Source organism: Bombina bombina, chromosome 1 (assembly GCF_027579735.1).
Source record: "Bombina bombina isolate aBomBom1 chromosome 1, aBomBom1.pri, whole genome shotgun sequence".
Taxonomy (NCBI): Eukaryota; Metazoa; Chordata; class Amphibia; order Anura; family Bombinatoridae; genus Bombina; species Bombina bombina.
The window spans coordinates 425,496,668-425,514,433 of record NC_069499.1 but is presented as its reverse complement, the minus strand read 5'-3'; the positions used below and the strand labels follow the sequence as shown (position 1 = coordinate 425,514,433).

Below are 17,766 nucleotides of genomic sequence, written 5' to 3'. Positions count from 1 at the left end.
AAGTAAATTAGAAAGTTGCTTAAAATTGCATGCTCTATCTGAATCACGAAAGTAAAAATTTGGGTTCAGTGTCCCTTTTAAATAACCTAGTAACATAGAGATGAGAGTGAAAGAAGACAAGTCCATCAAGTTCAAGCTATACAGATTCAACCTAATTCACAATAAGGAAGCTGATTATTGAACTGCTCTTACAATAAAAAAAATGTTATGTTGCTGGATATTACATCTCCTTTTTTCTAGCCTTAAAGAGACATGAAACGCAAATGTTTTATTTCATGATTCAGATACAGCATACAATTTTAAACAACTTTTCAATGTAGTTCTATTATCTAATTTGCTTAGTTCTCTTTGTATCCTTTGTTGAAAGCATACCTAGATAGGCTCAGGAGGTGGGAGCTAGCTGCTGAATGGTGGCATACATGACTCTTGTCATTGGCTTACTAACAAACTATCTCCCAGTAGTGCTTTGTTGCTCCTTCAACAAAAGATACCAAGTTAATAAAGCAAAATTGATAAAATGTATGTTCTGTCTGAATCATGCAAATGTTTGGGTTTCATGTACCTTCAAAGTGTGACCTCTTGTCACAAACGATTGCCTTAAATAAACAGAGCTTCCATACTGCCAACTCTTTAAATGGGCCCTTTCAATATATTTATATAAAATCACCTCTCAAGCATCTTTTTTTCTAGAGTAAACAGACCCATTTTGTCTAACCTATCCTCATAGTTTAAATCCTTAATTTCCCTTATTAGTTTTGTGGCCCTTCTCTGAACGTTTTCTATCTCTGTAATGTCCTTTTTTGTTATAAAATTGGTCCCCAGAACTGCACTCCATACTCAAGGTGAGGTTTTACCAGTTATTTATATAGCAACAGAATTAGGCTTTCCCTCCTTGAATATATGCCTCTCAGACTACTGTTATAATCCCTTTAGAAAAATTCTCACATCTAGCAAGCTTGTGAACTACAGTATAAAACATACTTATGGCTTAAAAAATAGGAATGTTTTAGTTTTAAATAAATAACTTTGTCACAGCATGTCATGTAGAGAAATATGTATTCCTGCACTGGGTAGGTCAGGTCTATGGATTAGAGAATAGTTCACACAACACAAGTGACTGCATCTGGATCCCTTTCTCATGAACCAGCATTCAGGTGCAAACCTTGATCTTGAATTTTTAAAAACAAATCTCTGTAGGTTAAAGAGACATAAAACCAAAATTCTTGTTTGATTGATTTGCAATTTTTTAAAGACATGGGTTACAGAATTTGTTTTTGGCTTCTCTAGGGAGCGTGAAGTAAGCACAACTGTGTACATGAAAGCAAGAGTCTTTAAGTTGTGAAAAGAAAAAGACTGTGTACAGTGCTAAAAACAAAGTACTGGAGAAATAAAAAGGGAGCATCTTTGCTTGTTTCTTATGTAGGAGGTTTCATGAAAAGATCCCCAAGATTAAGATGGTCATTGTCTAGTGTGACAGTGAAGTGGGACAGGAAACTAGAGGCATGTTTAAAGGGCCCTTAACCACCTCTAGCTTTTTTTGTAAAAATAAATGCTTATTTATTTCTAAGATACACAAGTAAAAGTAGAATAATACTTTAACCACCATTAAAGTAAGTTTCTATTTTGCCGGATAAAACTTGTAAGACTTTTTTGATTCAATATTGAATTAACTCCAGGTCCAACTAGCTATTCATACGTCTTTCAAGCAATTTTTCCCCGTTTTTTAAATAAGCGCATTTAAATAGAATGATCTGTTTTTATTTGTGAAACCACCAGTGGTTAAAATATTATTCTACTTTTACTTGTGTTTCTTAGCAGTCAATAAGCATTTATTGTATTCTCTAACAACTCTCTTTGTGTTTTTGTATATTATCTGTATACAGAGTTTTCTTTAGGAGTAATTCCTCTAATAGTGAGTTAATAGTGATTGTGCCCTATTTGATATATCTGAAACTGGAATATTAGATTTTAACCAATATCTTTTTTCAGATATATCTTGTATTTTCTTTTATTTAAGCACAGTTTTCACAATGAAGAAAGACTTGTTTAATAACCTTTTTGATGTGAAACTTTAAAGCTCCATTATTTTAGAAAATCAATTTAGATTCATGTCATATACATTTCTCACCACAAGGTGTCACATTTCTTATAGGCAAACTGTTACTTCAACCTAGAAAAAATAGATGATTCTGTTTCAGTGTTTAAGTAGAAATGTTGAAAGCTAAACATTAAAATGGCACACCCATCACATTTACTGCAGAGCTAAGGCACTAAATTCTATTCAACTATTGCCAATATTTTTTAATGTAGTTTTTATAAAAATAGAAAAAGCCATGTCCATTTTTCTCCTTTTTAATATCTAAATATTATGACAGCTGTTTTGTTATCATTATGGATTATTATTATTTTTATTATTATTAATACCATATTATTATTATTATTGTTAATTAATGTTACTAAAATGAACCCCAAATGACTATAATAAGGTATAATGAATATGTTGCAATCTGAAGTTGTTAAATTTAGTGCAACATGTCCTGGTCCCAAGGGGATATCCATATATCAGAATATTTCAGTCTGCCAAGATTGCATTTTACATATAGAGACATTGAAGTAACCTAAGTTCATTTTAGTAACATTATATAATATCGTTTGTATCACTCAAAGTAGTAGTTAGATTGGCATAATCAGTATTGTTTGTGTTTTTGTTGTGCTTTAGTTTTGTTTCTTTTCCTTTTTGACAATGCCTCTTACGGTATTAATCCAATGCTTTTGGGGATCCGCCACTAAGCAAGATAATTATAAATTATATATAGATTGTACACACACCCTCCTTGCTTGTAAACACATTAAAAAAATAAAAATAAAATAAAAATAAAATGATATTGCATGTTGCAAGGTATTTGGCTGGGATGGACTTAAAAGTGTATATATGTGTGTATATATGTATGTATACACATACATTTTTACACATATAAACACATAAATGCACATGAATACACACACACACACACACACACATATATATATATATATATATATATATGTATATATATATATATATATAAAATATATATGACACACACACACATATATATATATATATATATATATATATATATATATGACACACATACACAAACACACACATATATATATATATATATATATTTATATATAATATATATATGACACACACACATATATATATATATATATATATATATATATATATATATATATATATATATATATATATATATATATATATATATATATATATATATATATACATACATTGGAGCCATTCCCTGTCAAACACCTTGCCATATCCCTTTTAACCCTTTTATTAATATTAAGATGATATTTTTTTTATTAAAAAGTTAATATATTAGTGTAATAGTTTAATATGTTTTTAGTGTGTTTTGGGATTTTTTTTTTTTTTTATCTTACACTTTACTTCAGTATAGGTTGCGCTAGAGTGATGTTGGCCGCATTAACCCATCTCTGGTAAGTCGGATTTACCATGGACTTGTAATATCAAGTTGTGTGCTAATGTTAGCACAGGCCAGCGATACTGCTTTTGGCTAACTGTGCTATCATCAGTGTGACCCTTGTAATCTGTCCCTATGTGTGCTATGTTTCTTACAGTCCTGACTCTCCTACGCTTTTCTGATGTGGCAGATGATGCAGCCAATCACAAGCCAATACTGCTACCCCGCCCATTAGCAGAAAGCTGATCACGCTGTCTGTGCCTCAGCTGTTGTTTTTATCTTACAATGGTCTCACATACATAACTGCAGTTTGGTCACTTTTGCTGGAAACATTTTAGTAATTATTATTAATGTATACTGCCCCTTCAAGAAGAAAGCTTTAGTTAGTAAATTACTTTTCTATGTTATTCGGATAATATGATTCTATTGACAGTAGGGGCATCACATACAGCTGTAGGGGCGGATTTAATAAGCAGCAGGAGCTGCTTAATGCGCCCGAAGTTTCCGGTCGTAAGACTGCTGCTCCTTAAAGGGACACTGTACCCAAATTTTTTCTTTCGTGATTCAGATAGGGCATGACATTTTAAGCATCTTTCTAAGTTACTACTTTTATCAAATTTTCTTCATTCTCTTGGTATCTTTATTTGAAATGCAAGAATGTAAGTTTAGATGCCGGCCCATTTTTGTTGAACAACCTGGGTTGTCCTTGCTGATTGGTGGATAAATTCATTCACCAATCAAAAAGTGCTGTCCAGAGTACTGAACCCAAAACAAGCTTAGATGCCTTCTTTTTCAAATAAAGATAGCAAGAGAACAAAGAAAAATTATAATAGGAGTAAGTTAGAAAGTTGATTAAAATTGCATGCTCTATCTGAATTACAAAAGAAAATTTTTGGGTAAGTGTCCCTTTAACTTGTACGCCACCTTTTAGATGGCTGACTGCAATCATCCCGATCAGATACAATCGGGATGATTGACACTGCCTGCTAGCAGCCGTTTGGCTGCGAATGTGCAGGGGGCAGCATTGCACAAGCATTTCTTGTGATATGCTTGTTCAATGTTAAATGCAGACAGCGTATGCTATATTTAAAAAAAAAAAAATCACTTAATCTGCTATAGTTGCATCACAGAAAGAGAGGATTTTCTATACTCAAAAAGGGAATAGTTTTATTTTTCATCAAATTATTTAGTAGATTTCTCTTTGAAAGACTGTGTGCTAAATATCATCAGAGGCAAATCTGATGTTTAATCTCAAGTTTTATAGAGCTGACAGCAACCTTTTGTGATGCAATAGGTTCAGTCCTCATTGGCAGCCTTTTCACAGAAATGTGACGTTATTCTCTGTCTGGTGTAATTTCACTTTAGCTTTCAGGATACTATGCTGTGAACTTTTTATAGTACTGAAGTCACTACTTTCATATAGAAAGAAAATAGTATCTGCTAATCTAGATAATGAAGTTTATTTTCCAATACTGGTAATATTTTACAGAGGAACAAAATGCTTCCCACAGCTTCAGATTAAGGCTTAAATCCTACCATAATGTTACTGACCCAAAGCAAACCATTTGTTTTTGTTTTAACAAGTTGGGTGCATAGAATGACAGGGAGGCATGGTCCCTTTTACATGCTGTGCTGTAGGTGTCTTCCTCCATTATTATTAATATTTTTTTAATTTAATACTAAGATAACTCATTTGCTCCCCACTCAGTAATACCGGCAAATGCAAATAGCAGGGAAGCTTTACGCTCATGAGAGCGCACTTTCATAGACTCCAATGGGAGCCTCATTCTCATGCCGTGAAATATGGCTGAGAACCCCTAGTGCAGCGAAGGGGTTGAGTCGCGCAGCAAATTTTAAATATGTATATTTGTATTTTGTGGGGGCTGTGAATTGTTTCTTTAATCAGACATAGAGATAACAATGTTTTTATAGTGTAGATACTCATGTACATATCTCTGGTTCCAATGAGTTTGCATTTAATCAATTATTTGCCTAACAGGATCTAGGTAATCTACGTATATGCTCTTTGTAAATTGATGATATACAGAGTTTTCCCCCATATATGGATTGTTATATTATGTTTTGAACCTTTTCCATATCAACTGTAATGTCTAATTATAGAAGGGGGTCACTGAGTAATGTATTGTACTATTGGCTATATGCAATTTATGTGGTCTCTAATTTTTCCATCTAATGTGAATGTTTGCCCTCTTTAAATATTTCCACCGAGTCCTTATCAGGATCTCTAAGTGAGATACAATGAGGCCTACTTATAAAGCCGTCAACTTACTTGCATTCAACGGCACCAATACACTCGCCTAACATTGCCTAAGATCGCTGCCGCGGACCTGAATAGGTTCTCCAAAGTTACCAAAAAAGCTGTTAAAAAGCCGCACACCAAGTACGGGGCGATGAGCAGCGGACTGTTGTTAACTAACAGTCATCGATCTCGCTGCGCTTCGGCTTTTTCACAGCTTTATTTATACTCTGTCACTAAACACCCACACTATACTATACTGTTTTACCCCTATCCCGCTGCTAACAGACCCCACCGCAACTAAATAAAGTTATTAACCTCTAAACTGCTGCTCTCAGAGCTCACTTCCACTCTAATAAACTTATTAACCCCTATCCTGCCGCTCCCAGAGCCCACCACCATCTACATTATGTTATTAACCCTTAACCTGCCAACCCCTACACCGCCACCACCTACATTATGTTATTAACCCCTAATATGCTGCCCCTACACTGCCGCCACCTACATTATGTTATTAACCCCTAATCTGCCGCCCCCTACACCGCCGCCACCTACATTATGTTTTTAACCCCTAATCTGTCACCCCCTATACCGCCGCCACCTACATTATACTTATTAACTCCTATCCCGCCGCTCCCAGGGCCCACCACAACTAAATAAAGTTATTAACCCCTAAACAAGCCAGCCCCCCACCTCGCCATAAACTACATTAACCTATTAACCCCTAAACCTAACAAACCGCTAACTTTATATTAAATATTAACTCATCCCTATCTTATAATAAATTTAAACTTACCTTTAGATTTAAATTAAACTATATTAAAATAATAATTAACCTACCCTAACTGTTATACTAAAACTACATTAAACTACAAAAAATTAATTAACTATATTATATTTTTAGAAACCTAACCCTACTCAAATAATTTAAATCTACACTAAAAAATTACTAAGTTACAAAAAACGAAATGATCAAAGATTTAAACTAATTACACCTAATCTAAGGGCCCTATGAAAATAAAAAAGCCCCCCCCCCAAATAAAAAAAACCCTAACCTACAATAAACTAAAAATAGCCCTTAAAAGGGTCTTTTGTGGGGCATTGCCCCAAAGAAATCCGCTCTTTTAACTGTAAAAAAAAAAGGGTATTTGGATGGGCATTGCCCTTAAAAGGGCAGTTAGCTCTATTGCAGGCCCAAACCCTAACCTAAAAATAAAACCCACCTAATACACCCTTAAAAAATCCTAACACTAACCCCCTGAAGATCGACTTACTGTTCTGAAGACTGCATCCAACCGGGCCGAAGTCCTCAACGAAGCCGGGAGATGTCTTCATCCAAGCCGGGCGAAGTGGTCCTCCAGACGGGCAGAAGTCTTCATCCAGACGGCATCTTCTATCTTCCATCCGACGCAATGCCTCACAAAAGGCCCTTTTAAGGGCTATTTGTAGTTTATTGTAGGTTAGGGTTTTTTTATATTTGGGGGGGGGGCTTTTTTATTTTCATAGGGCCCTTAGATTAGGTGTAATTAGTTTAAATCTTTGATAATTTCTTTTTTATTTTTTGTAACTTAGTGTTTATTTTTTTGTGTAACTTAGTGTTTGTTAGTTTTTTGTAACTTAACCCCTTAATGACCGGACCATTTTTCAATTTTCTTACCCTTAATGACAATGGCTATTTTTACATTTCTGTGGTGTTTGTGTTTAGCTGTAATTTTCCTCTTACTCATTTACTGTACCCACACATATTATATACCGTTTTTCTCGCCATTAAATGGACTTTCTAAAGATACCATTATTTTCATCATGTCTTATAATTTACTACAAAAAAAATAATAAAATATGAGGAAAAAAATGGAAAAAAACACACTTTTTCTAACTTTGACCCCCAAAATCTGTTACACATCTACAATCACCAAAAAACACCCATGCTAAATAGTTTCTAAATTTTGTCCTGAGTTTAGAAATACCCAATGTTTACATGTTCTTAGCTTTTTTTGCAAGTTATAGGGCCATAAATACAAGTAGCACTTCGCTATTTCCAAACCACTTTTTTTCAAAATTAGCGCTAGTTACATTGGAACCCTGATATCTGTCAGGAATACCTGAATATCCCTTGACATGTATATATTTTTTGTTAGAAGACAACCCAAAGTATTGATCTAGGCACATTTTGGTATATTTTATTCCACCATTTCACCGCCAAATGCGAGCAAATAAAAAAAAACTTTACATTTTTCACAATTTTAGGTTTCTCACTGAAATTATTTACAAACAGCTTGTGCTATTATGGCACAAATTGTTGTAAAAGCTTCTTTGGGATCCCCTTTGTTCAGAAATAGCAGACTTATATGGCTTTGGCATTGCTTTTTGGTAATTAGAAGGCCGCTAAATGCTGCTGCGCACCACACGTAAATTATGCCCAGCAGTGAAGGGGTTAATTAGGTAGGTTGTAGGGAGCTTGCAGGGTTAATTTTAGCTTTAGGGTAGAGATCAGCCTCCCACCTGACACATCCCACCCCCTGATCCCTCCCAAACAGCTCTCTTCCCTCCCCCACCCCACAAATGTCCCCGCCATCTTAAGTACTGGCAGAAAGTCTGCCAGTACTAAATAAAAGGAGTTTTTTTTTTTTTATAAAAAAAATAAAATATTTTAGCTGTGATGGACTCCTGCCTTAGCCCCAACCTCCATGATCCCCCCCCAGCTCTCTAACCCTCTCCCCTATCTAATTGCGGCCATCTTGGGTACTGGCAGCTGTCTGCCAGTACCCAATTTACCCAAAAACAAAAGTATTTTTTGCTCTTTTGCTTTTTTTGGGGGTTTTCTGTAGTGTAGCAGCCCCCCACAATACCCCTACCCCCCTACCCCTCCCAGATCCTTTTATATTATTTAAAAAAAAATCTTTCCCCCCCCCCCTTCCCTCCTCATTGGTGTCAGTGGCCAGCTAATGCGCGCACACGCACGCGCACGCGCGCCCCCCCGCACGCTCCCGGCACCCGGCTTGCACATTGCACTTCTAGGAACCGGATGCCGGGTAGCGATGGGCCGCCCACCCGCCTCCCTGTTGCGCTCCCACCCACCAACGAACCGGCACCATCGCTACCGGTGCAGAGAGGGCCACAGAGTGGCCCTCTCTGCATCGGAGTCTTCTAAAACAGTATTGCAGGATGCCTCCATATGGAGGCATCACTGCAATACCCTGAGAGCTGCTGGAAGCGATTGCGATCGCTTCCAGCACTCTCTTAGACAACTGACGTACCAGGTACGTCCATTGTCATTAACTACTTGTTAATGCATGACGTACCTGGTACGTCAGTTGTCATTAAGGGGTTAAGGGCCATAATACCCAAATGTTTAAACACTTGAAAGTGATGCAGCATAGCTGTAAAAAGCTGACTAGAAAATATCACCTGAACATCTCTATGTAAAAAGGAAAGATATTTTACCTCAAAAGTTCCTCAGTAGCCACCTCCCATTGTAAAGGATTTCTAAGCAGCATTTTAGTGTGTTTGTCCTGGGACATCTGAAGGGACTAGCATCGTGCACTCTCATATTATTTCACCAATCAGGTAAAGGAAGCTTACTATGAAATCTCATGAGAGTTAAGTGAAATCTCATGAGATCACAGTAGGAGTTCATGACCTCAGCACTGCTGATGCTGATTGGCTGCTGTTCATTTCTTCATTTTTTTAAATTTGTTTACCTGCAGCTGGGAGCAGCTGAGTATAACTTTTTACACAGAACTTACTCTGCTGAGCTGAGGAGATTGTGAGGTAAAATATCTTCCTTTTTTACATAGAGAGGCTCAGGTGATATTTTCCTGTCAGCTTTTTGTAGTTATACTGCATCAGTTTCAAGTGATTTAGCATATGAGTATTATGTCCCTTTAGTAATGTTTTAGTGTAGATTTAAATTATTTGAGTAGGGTTAGGTTTCTAAATGTATAATATAGTTAATTTAATTTGTAGTTTAATGTAGTTTTAGTATAACAGTTAGGGTAGGTTAATTAATAAACAAAAATAGGACAAAGTTGTAGTTGACCATAAGAGTCTCAGGAGACCGGTATAATACAAATGCTAGTGTGGTAAGTGCAGGACTGCGCCTGTCCTCTTACTTCTGCTGCTAGCTAATAGTATATGTACTTTATTCCATATGCATTTGTACAAAAGTCTCTTGTAGTGTAGCTGGCAGTGGGGATTATAACGTTACTTCAATGTAGTGGAGTGTCAAAGGTGTTCAACACAGTATCTATGCAAACAAACAATCATGTATGTCCAGTGTGAGAGTAAAAGAAAATAATATAAGCCGAAAAGCTTTACAGCTCAACTCACATCCCTCTTATCGCAACGGCCCTCCTTCTGGGTTCTGCGTTGTCCTCTCAGGGTAGTGTTTGTATCCGGAGCAGCCCCTATTTGGGGACTCGTCCCCCCTTCCTCCTTTCTACTCCACAATAGTGCCACTGTCTTGCTGCCGGTCTGAGGATTCTCCTCCGTGCAAATGAAGCAAGTGCCTTCCTCCTGCTACCCGTGCTCACACTGAGGCCAAAGGTAAATATAGGTAAGTGTGAAAAAATGGAGCACCGGGTTTCAAAGGAGGGTATAAAAACACAATTTTATTGAAAAATTACAAACAAAGGGACCATCGTCCCTGGGGTAAAATTCTTAAAGAAGGTAAACGGAGTAAGTTGTGAGCTGCTGGTGCTGGTGCAATGCTGAATACGGAGAGCGTATTGCTCTCCGTATTCAGAGAGGTCTGGCGAACCTGATCCGCACTGTCAGATCAGGTCCGCCAGACTTTCTTAAATAGGGGCCGTTGTATTTTGTAATTATAAATATGACTTTCTATTTGTTTTTTGCACATACAGTGTACTTAAATAGCTGTTTATGTTGTGCATATTTAATACAATGTATTAATGTGTAATTTTCATATTATTATTGTTGACATTTTTTTTTATTAAATTCGATTTTTGTTGGACAATTTTTGATGCATCTTAACAATACAATTTTCCCGTGTTTTTATGTGTGAATGGTTCAATTATTCATTTAGTATGATTTTTAATTTATGATTTTCCTTGTGCACTTTTGCAATGTATACATCTCCTTCCGATATGAAAATGTAGTATTCTCCCCTTAGTGAGACTCTCTGTTTTCAGGGTAAAACATGGCTTTAATTAATTCCACCAGGGAAATAGAAGTACTGGCGGGCATTCTTAAATAATCTCACCAGTCCAGAGACCTAAAGTTAATCGGTTCCTTAATGACTTTAAACAATTTTCTCTGAGTTCTTATTTTCAATATCTTAACAATTCTACCCCTTTTTCAACAGGGACAAATTATGTTCACGTTTAGGGCCAGATTACAAGTGGAGTGCAAATGTTTGTGCCCGAGCGGTAAGGGGTTTATCGCGGGTGTTTGTGCTTGTCGAGCTTACTGCTGGTATTACGAGTTGAAAGTAAACGCGATCGCTTGAGATCAATTGCCATTTATGCTATAATGATTATCGCAACTTCAGAGCCCTGGTTAACAATTACCATGTCAAGTTCTTTAACCAAATGTATGGGGTATCATCTTGCTACAACTTTCTTAGATGTAAATATATAGACTACAAGAAATGGCTAAGAAATTTGTAGCAATAAGATACCCCAAACATTTGGTTAAAGAATAACTTGACATGGTACCCTATGAGAATAGGAGAGATAAAAAATTATTTTTGTCACACAATATAATAGACTGTTTATTATACAAATTAAAAAAAAAAAAAATATTGGTATATATTAAGAGAATGTAATCCTCAAGAAGACATATTTAAAATTGACCCAGTGGTAGCCTATAGGAGGAATAAAATCCTAAACAATATATTAGTTCATGCAGATATTGGAAGTGGGAAAAGGCCATTCAGAGAACGATCGGCCAGACTTGGACTTGTTTGAATTGAAGCCATTGTGGTTCTATGATCAAAGGTGATTTTTTTTTGTAACTATCCCATTAATGGAACAAAATGTAAAATCAGTGAATATCTAACATACAGATCCTCTTTTGTTGTCTACATAATTAAATGGCCATGTGGTTTAATTTATATAGGTGAGACCTGCAGGGAGATTAGGGGGAGGATAACAAAACATAAATCAAATATTAGAAGGACTCACAAAAAAGCACCAGTTTCCTCTCACTTTCTCTCCATGGGACACAATATTAGCCAAATGAGGTTCCAGATCACTGAACAAGTGGTTAAACCCAGGAGACGTGGTGGCAGAGAACATTTGTTAAAGATCAGGGAGATGTTCTAGATTCAAAATTGGAATCATTAATCCCTAAAGGTTTAAACAAAGATTGCGATTGTTTTTGTAATAGTCTGACATATTAGTTGTGTTGTGCGTTGCTTTCCTTTTTAAGTGTACACATAGGTTTCTATGTCTGTTTTTATATTTTTTTTTATATAAAAAGTTTACTTATGAGCAGTCTATATCAATACGATAAATTAAAAAGATGAATAAATTGTAGTACCAAATTTGACCACATGATGTCAATATTTTATAGACTGTAAGAGTATAAAAGGTACTAACCTGTATGCAATTAAAGGGACATTCTACAGTAGATTTTTTCTTTGCATAAATGTTTTGTAGATGATCCATTTATATAGCCCATCTAGTTGTGTTTTTGTAAAACTGTATAGTTTTGCTTATTTTTAAATAACATTGTGCTGATTTTCAGACTCCTAACCAAGCCCCACAGTGTCAGATGTATACATGCGTTTGCAAACTCCTGCTGTGCTTTGTTTTTGTTATCTGTCTTTTCATATGCAGGGAAGGGGAGGAGGGGGTTGGGGTCCCAGCCAACCCTTATTAACAGTGCTAAACTGGGAGATTCTAAGTAAGTTTTTAAAAGGTTTTATACTGGCATCATGGCAATACCTTTTCTGGCACACTGATGCAGAGAGGGCCACTTTGTGGCCCTCTCTGCATCCGCCAGCGATGGTGCCGATTATTGGTGGATGGGAGCAGCTGCAGGGAGGAGGGTGGGCGGCCCATCGATGGGAATCTTCTTCCGGATGAGTCCCCGGTGCTGCGGGAGCGCGCACAGGGGCGGGGCTGCGTGCGCGCACATGTGTGCGCACTCGAGCACCCATGATCTAATCATCTAAACGGTCCGGTTGTGGTGGGAGTGGGTGGTGATCTGTGGTGGGAGCGGGTGATGGGGGTTACATTTTTATTTATAAAAGGGATCTGGGAGAGGGGGGAGGGGGTATTGACGGGGGGGGCAGCTACACTACAGAATTTTTTTTTTTTTTTAAAATGCACAAAAGTTTGAAAAGTGGGTACTGGCAGACAGCTGCCAGTACCCAAAATGGCACCAAATAGTGAGAGGGGGAAGATCAGAGAGCTGTGTAGGGGGGCTCAGGGAGGTTGGGTGCTATGGGGGCATCCTACACAGCAGCATATGTAAATATGCTGGGAAAAAATTAAAAGATAGCTTGTATTTTAGTACTGGCAGACTTTCTGCCAGTACTTAAGATGGCGGGGACAATTGTGGGGTGGGGGAGGGAAGAGAACTGTTTGGGAGGGATCAGGGGGTGGGATGTGTCAGGTGGGAGGCTGATCTCTACACTAAAGCTAAAATTAACCCTGCAAGCTCCCTACAAGCTACCTAATTAACCCCTTCACTGCTAGCCATAATACACGTGTGATGCACAGCGGCATTTAAGCGGCCTTGTAATTGCCAAAAAGCAACTCCAAAGCCATATATGTCTGCTATTTCTGAACAAAGGGGATCCCAGAGAAGCATTTACAACCATGTGTGCCATAATTGCACAAGCTGTTTGTAAATAATTTCAGTGAGAAACCTAAAATTGTGAAAAATTTTACGATTTTTTTAATTTGATCGCATTTTGCGTTGAAATGGTGGCATGAAATATACCAAGATGGGCCTTGATCAATACTTGAGGTTGTCTACTACACTAGACTAAATCTAAAATTAACCCTAGAAGTTCCCTACATGCTCTCTAATTAACCCCTTCACTGCTGGGCATAATACACGTGTGGTGCGCAGTGGTATTTAGCGGCCTTCTAATTACCAAAAAGCAACGCCAAAGCCATATATGTCTGCTATTTCTGAACAAAGGGAATCCCAGAGAAGCATTTACAACCATATATGCCATAATTGCACAAGTTGTTTGTAAATAATTTCAGTGACAAACCTAAAGTTTGTGAAAAAATTTGTGAAAAAGTGAACAATTTTTTTTATTTGATCACATTTGGCAGTGAAATGGTGGCATGAAATATACCAAAATGGGCCTAGATCAATACTTTGGGATGTCTTCTAAAAAAAAATATATACACGTCAAGGGATATTCAAGAATTCCTGAAAGATATCAGTGTTCCAATATAACTAGCGCTAATTTTGAAAAAAAGTGGTTTGGAAATAACAAAGTGCTTCTTGTACTTATTGCCCTATAACTTGCAAAAAAAGCAAAGGTCATGTAAACATTGGGTATTTCTAAACTCAGGACAAAATTTAGAAACTATTTAGCATGGGTATTTTTTCGTGGTTGTTGATGTGTAACAGATTTTGGGGGTCAAAGTTAGAAAAAGTGTGTTTTTTTTCAATTTTTTCCTCATATTTTATAATTTTTTTTATAGTAAATTATAAGATATGATGAAAATAATGGTATCTTTAGAAAGTCCATTTAATGGCGAGAAAAACTGTATCTAATATGTGTGTGTACAGTAAATGAGTAAGAAGAAAATTACAGCTAAACACAAACACTGCAGAAATGTAAAAATAGCCCTTAGGTCCTTAAGGGAAAGAAATTGAAAAATGGCCTTGTCCTTAAGGGGTTAATTTCTATTGATCTAGGCCCACCCCTAGCCACTCCCAATCAAGCAATACAATATTATTAGGTAATATAGGTGAAATATATATGGTAGACGTTTATACAACCCATTCATTTATGGTTTCAAAATATATTACATAAAAAAGCTGTAGTAGCTCCTACAGTGACTTTTTGAAATATAATTTATCTGTAATTTATTGATATGAATATCCTTATAAAATTTAATTTCTGTAATCTTAAAAACCAAAATACAAAAAGTGTTTTTTTTTGTTTTGTTTTTTGTTTTGTTTTTTATTAAACAAGCTTTATTCTGGTATTACATGTCAGACTTACTTGTATACTGATTTTTTGTCAGAGAACAATATCTTTACATTGCACATACTATATAATGAATTAACACTGAAAGAAACTAGATGGGGTATTGACCCTTATATCTGAACTACAAAATAAGAGAATGCATAAGCTTTCAATGTCCATGTATGTGTGGTGCTGTTCCAATATTAACAGAGCCTGCAAAAGCTTATGCAGCCATACATAACTTGTAATTTTTTATTTTTTTATATATAATAGACAAGTTCACTATTGATATTAATTGACATTTGTTACTTTCCATTATATACCTTTGTTTTCCTCTAACTCCAAGAATGCCCCCCCCCCCAGTCCACAGAGATGTGGGGGGCTCGGAGTTGGGAAAAATTCTTATGCCTTATAAAGTGGAGTGCACTAAAATCAGGATGGAGAAAATAAGAGTGAGGGGGGAAAAGGTGAGATAGTCTGAGGAGTAGGGGAGGGAAGGAGAGAAAGGAGAAAGAAATGTGTGTGAAAGCTGGAGGAGGAGAACACGCACCATATTCTACAGTTGTGTATGTTAAACAAGGTATCTGTGACAGTTGACTAAGGCCCCATGGTGTGCTGAGGTGTAGTAGAGTGGTCAAGTATGTGTAATGATTCCTCCCATATAAATTTTATTTCCATAAATGTAGAATCTTTGTTATATTTAATGTGCCCGTATTCTTCTAGGTTTAGACGTTCTGTGACTCTATCTCTCTACATTGTTTCCGAGGGGGTCAATGCAGTCTCCCAATGGCAGGCAATTAGAGATTTGACTGCATTGAGCCCCACTTGAAGGAGTCAAACTCTCAGCTTGCAAGGGAATTTTGGAAGGTAGTTAAGTAGGGCTATTCTAGGGGTGAGGAAGAAATCTGTGGACAGAATGGCATGAAAATTGGACTCTACTGTTTGCCATAGCGGGTTAAACTTGTTGCATTGCCAATGCATTGCCATTGTATTATGCATTATGGGAGGGTAGTCAGACACCCTCATCTAGGGATTAGAAAAGGGAAAGTAAATGTGGAGCAAGTTGATATTTAAAGTTTTTTTTTAGTAAATGTTGGACAGGCCATCTGGGCCTGGGCTTTTCCTCGGTGGGAGATCTTTAATGGCAGATACAATTTCAGGCAATGAGATTGGTTCATTTAGAGTCCCTGTCTAGGTCGGGGTCAGTTTATTTAGGTTTTAGTGATTTAATAAGAAGTAATCAAATCTTCATGTGAAGGGTGTGATGGGGCAGTCCGACAATTTCATTGTTGGCGAGGCCGATGAGTGGTCAGACAAAACCATTGGGCCTATGTCAGAGTCCCTCGCAAGTCTAAAACTCATTTGATCAAGAAACATATAGTCAATGCGGGTGTATTGGGACCAGGGTCTTGAATAAAATGTGTATTTATGTTGTGTTGGGTGTTGTATTCTCCAGATATCCAGTAATCTCAATTGTTTAAAAAAATGAAATAAAATGTTTGGGGGTCTGGAGGTTGGGGTTGTCTTTGTGGAGGAGGGTTGGATCTATAGAGATGTTAAATTCTCCACCTACAATCAGAGATACTTTTTTATGTTCTAATATTAGGAGAAGAGTTTCTTAAAAAAATAGACTCTACTGGAACTTGGGGCATAAACGTTTAATAGCGTATCTGGATGGTTAAATAATAACCCGACCAAGATAATTATTAGAATCAGTCATTATTTATTTAGTATTTGGAACTTAATTTGTTTATGGATTAAGATTCCAACCCCATTTTTCTTATTATCAGAGGAATAAAAAATCCCATTGGGAAGGCTTTGGAAGTGAATTTGGGTTCGGCTGATCACTTGAAGAGTCTCTTGTACGAATACTATGGAGTCTGTTTGCCTGACAAACCATCTCAAGGCTGATGACCTTTTTGTTGGGGCATTGAGGGCCCTAGTGATTTGTGTGAGGATGTGAATGAGTCGGTTTTCAATCTGTGTGTTATGACATACCTAAAATAAACGTGTAATATATAATCTGGAACCTCTTGTTCAGCGATGTGCGGTCTCCTCCTATCCTACAAAACATGTTTTTTCATTTATGAAGTTGGTTAAATTATATTAGAAACTATTTTACAATATATTGCAATTATATAATGCACCATATACATATATGATTTTAAATCTTGCTCCTAATGTTGTGTATCTGTAGCCTGGTGGTAGAAAAATCTCACTTCTCTCCCAGGATCATCACCGGTACCTGTCTATCTGACCTGTGAAAAATCTAGGCCAATTTCTGCACTCAGAGGACTTATTCTCTATAGGAGATTCATTTGTATGTTGATTCAGCTTTATCTTGACCTGCTTTTTTAGTGCCAGATTTTACAGGCCTTCCTGTTGGTGATCGATCAGTTACTACAACCTAATGACTTGTATCCATACACATTCAAAGCCCTTGCAGTAATGATGGAAATCTCAAGGATTCTGACTTGGAGGGAGAATCATGTTCATGTTGATTCAGTGATATGTATTCCATTGTGAACAAGTGGAAAGTGGAAAACCTCATCCACAATTTCTTTTATCCAGGGTAATGGCCTGGAACTCCACAGTTTTCTTGGAGCTCACCAATTGACCATTGTCAAGTTCCCTTCATAGATTCCATTGCATCCAGAGGAAACTCCTCCTACACTGATGGCTCTCAGCCTTAATAGACACTTAAAGGGACAGTCTAGGCCAAAATAAACTTTCATGATTCAGATAGAGCATGTCATTTTAAACAATTTTCCAATTTACTTTTATCACCAATTTTGCTTTGTTCTCTTGGTATTCTTAGTTGAAAGCTTAACCTAGGAGGTTCATATGCTAATTTCTTAGACCTTGAAGTCCACCTCTTTTCAGATTGCATT

General features: G+C 36.8%; 1 protein-coding gene across 2 annotated transcripts in view; it reads left to right on the top strand.

Annotated features, from left to right (window-relative positions):
* Nucleotides 1–17,766, top strand: part of IFIH1 (interferon induced with helicase C domain 1) — a 166,127-nt gene that overhangs the window by 33,980 nt on the left and 114,381 nt on the right. The gene's annotated exons all lie outside the window — the stretch shown is intronic.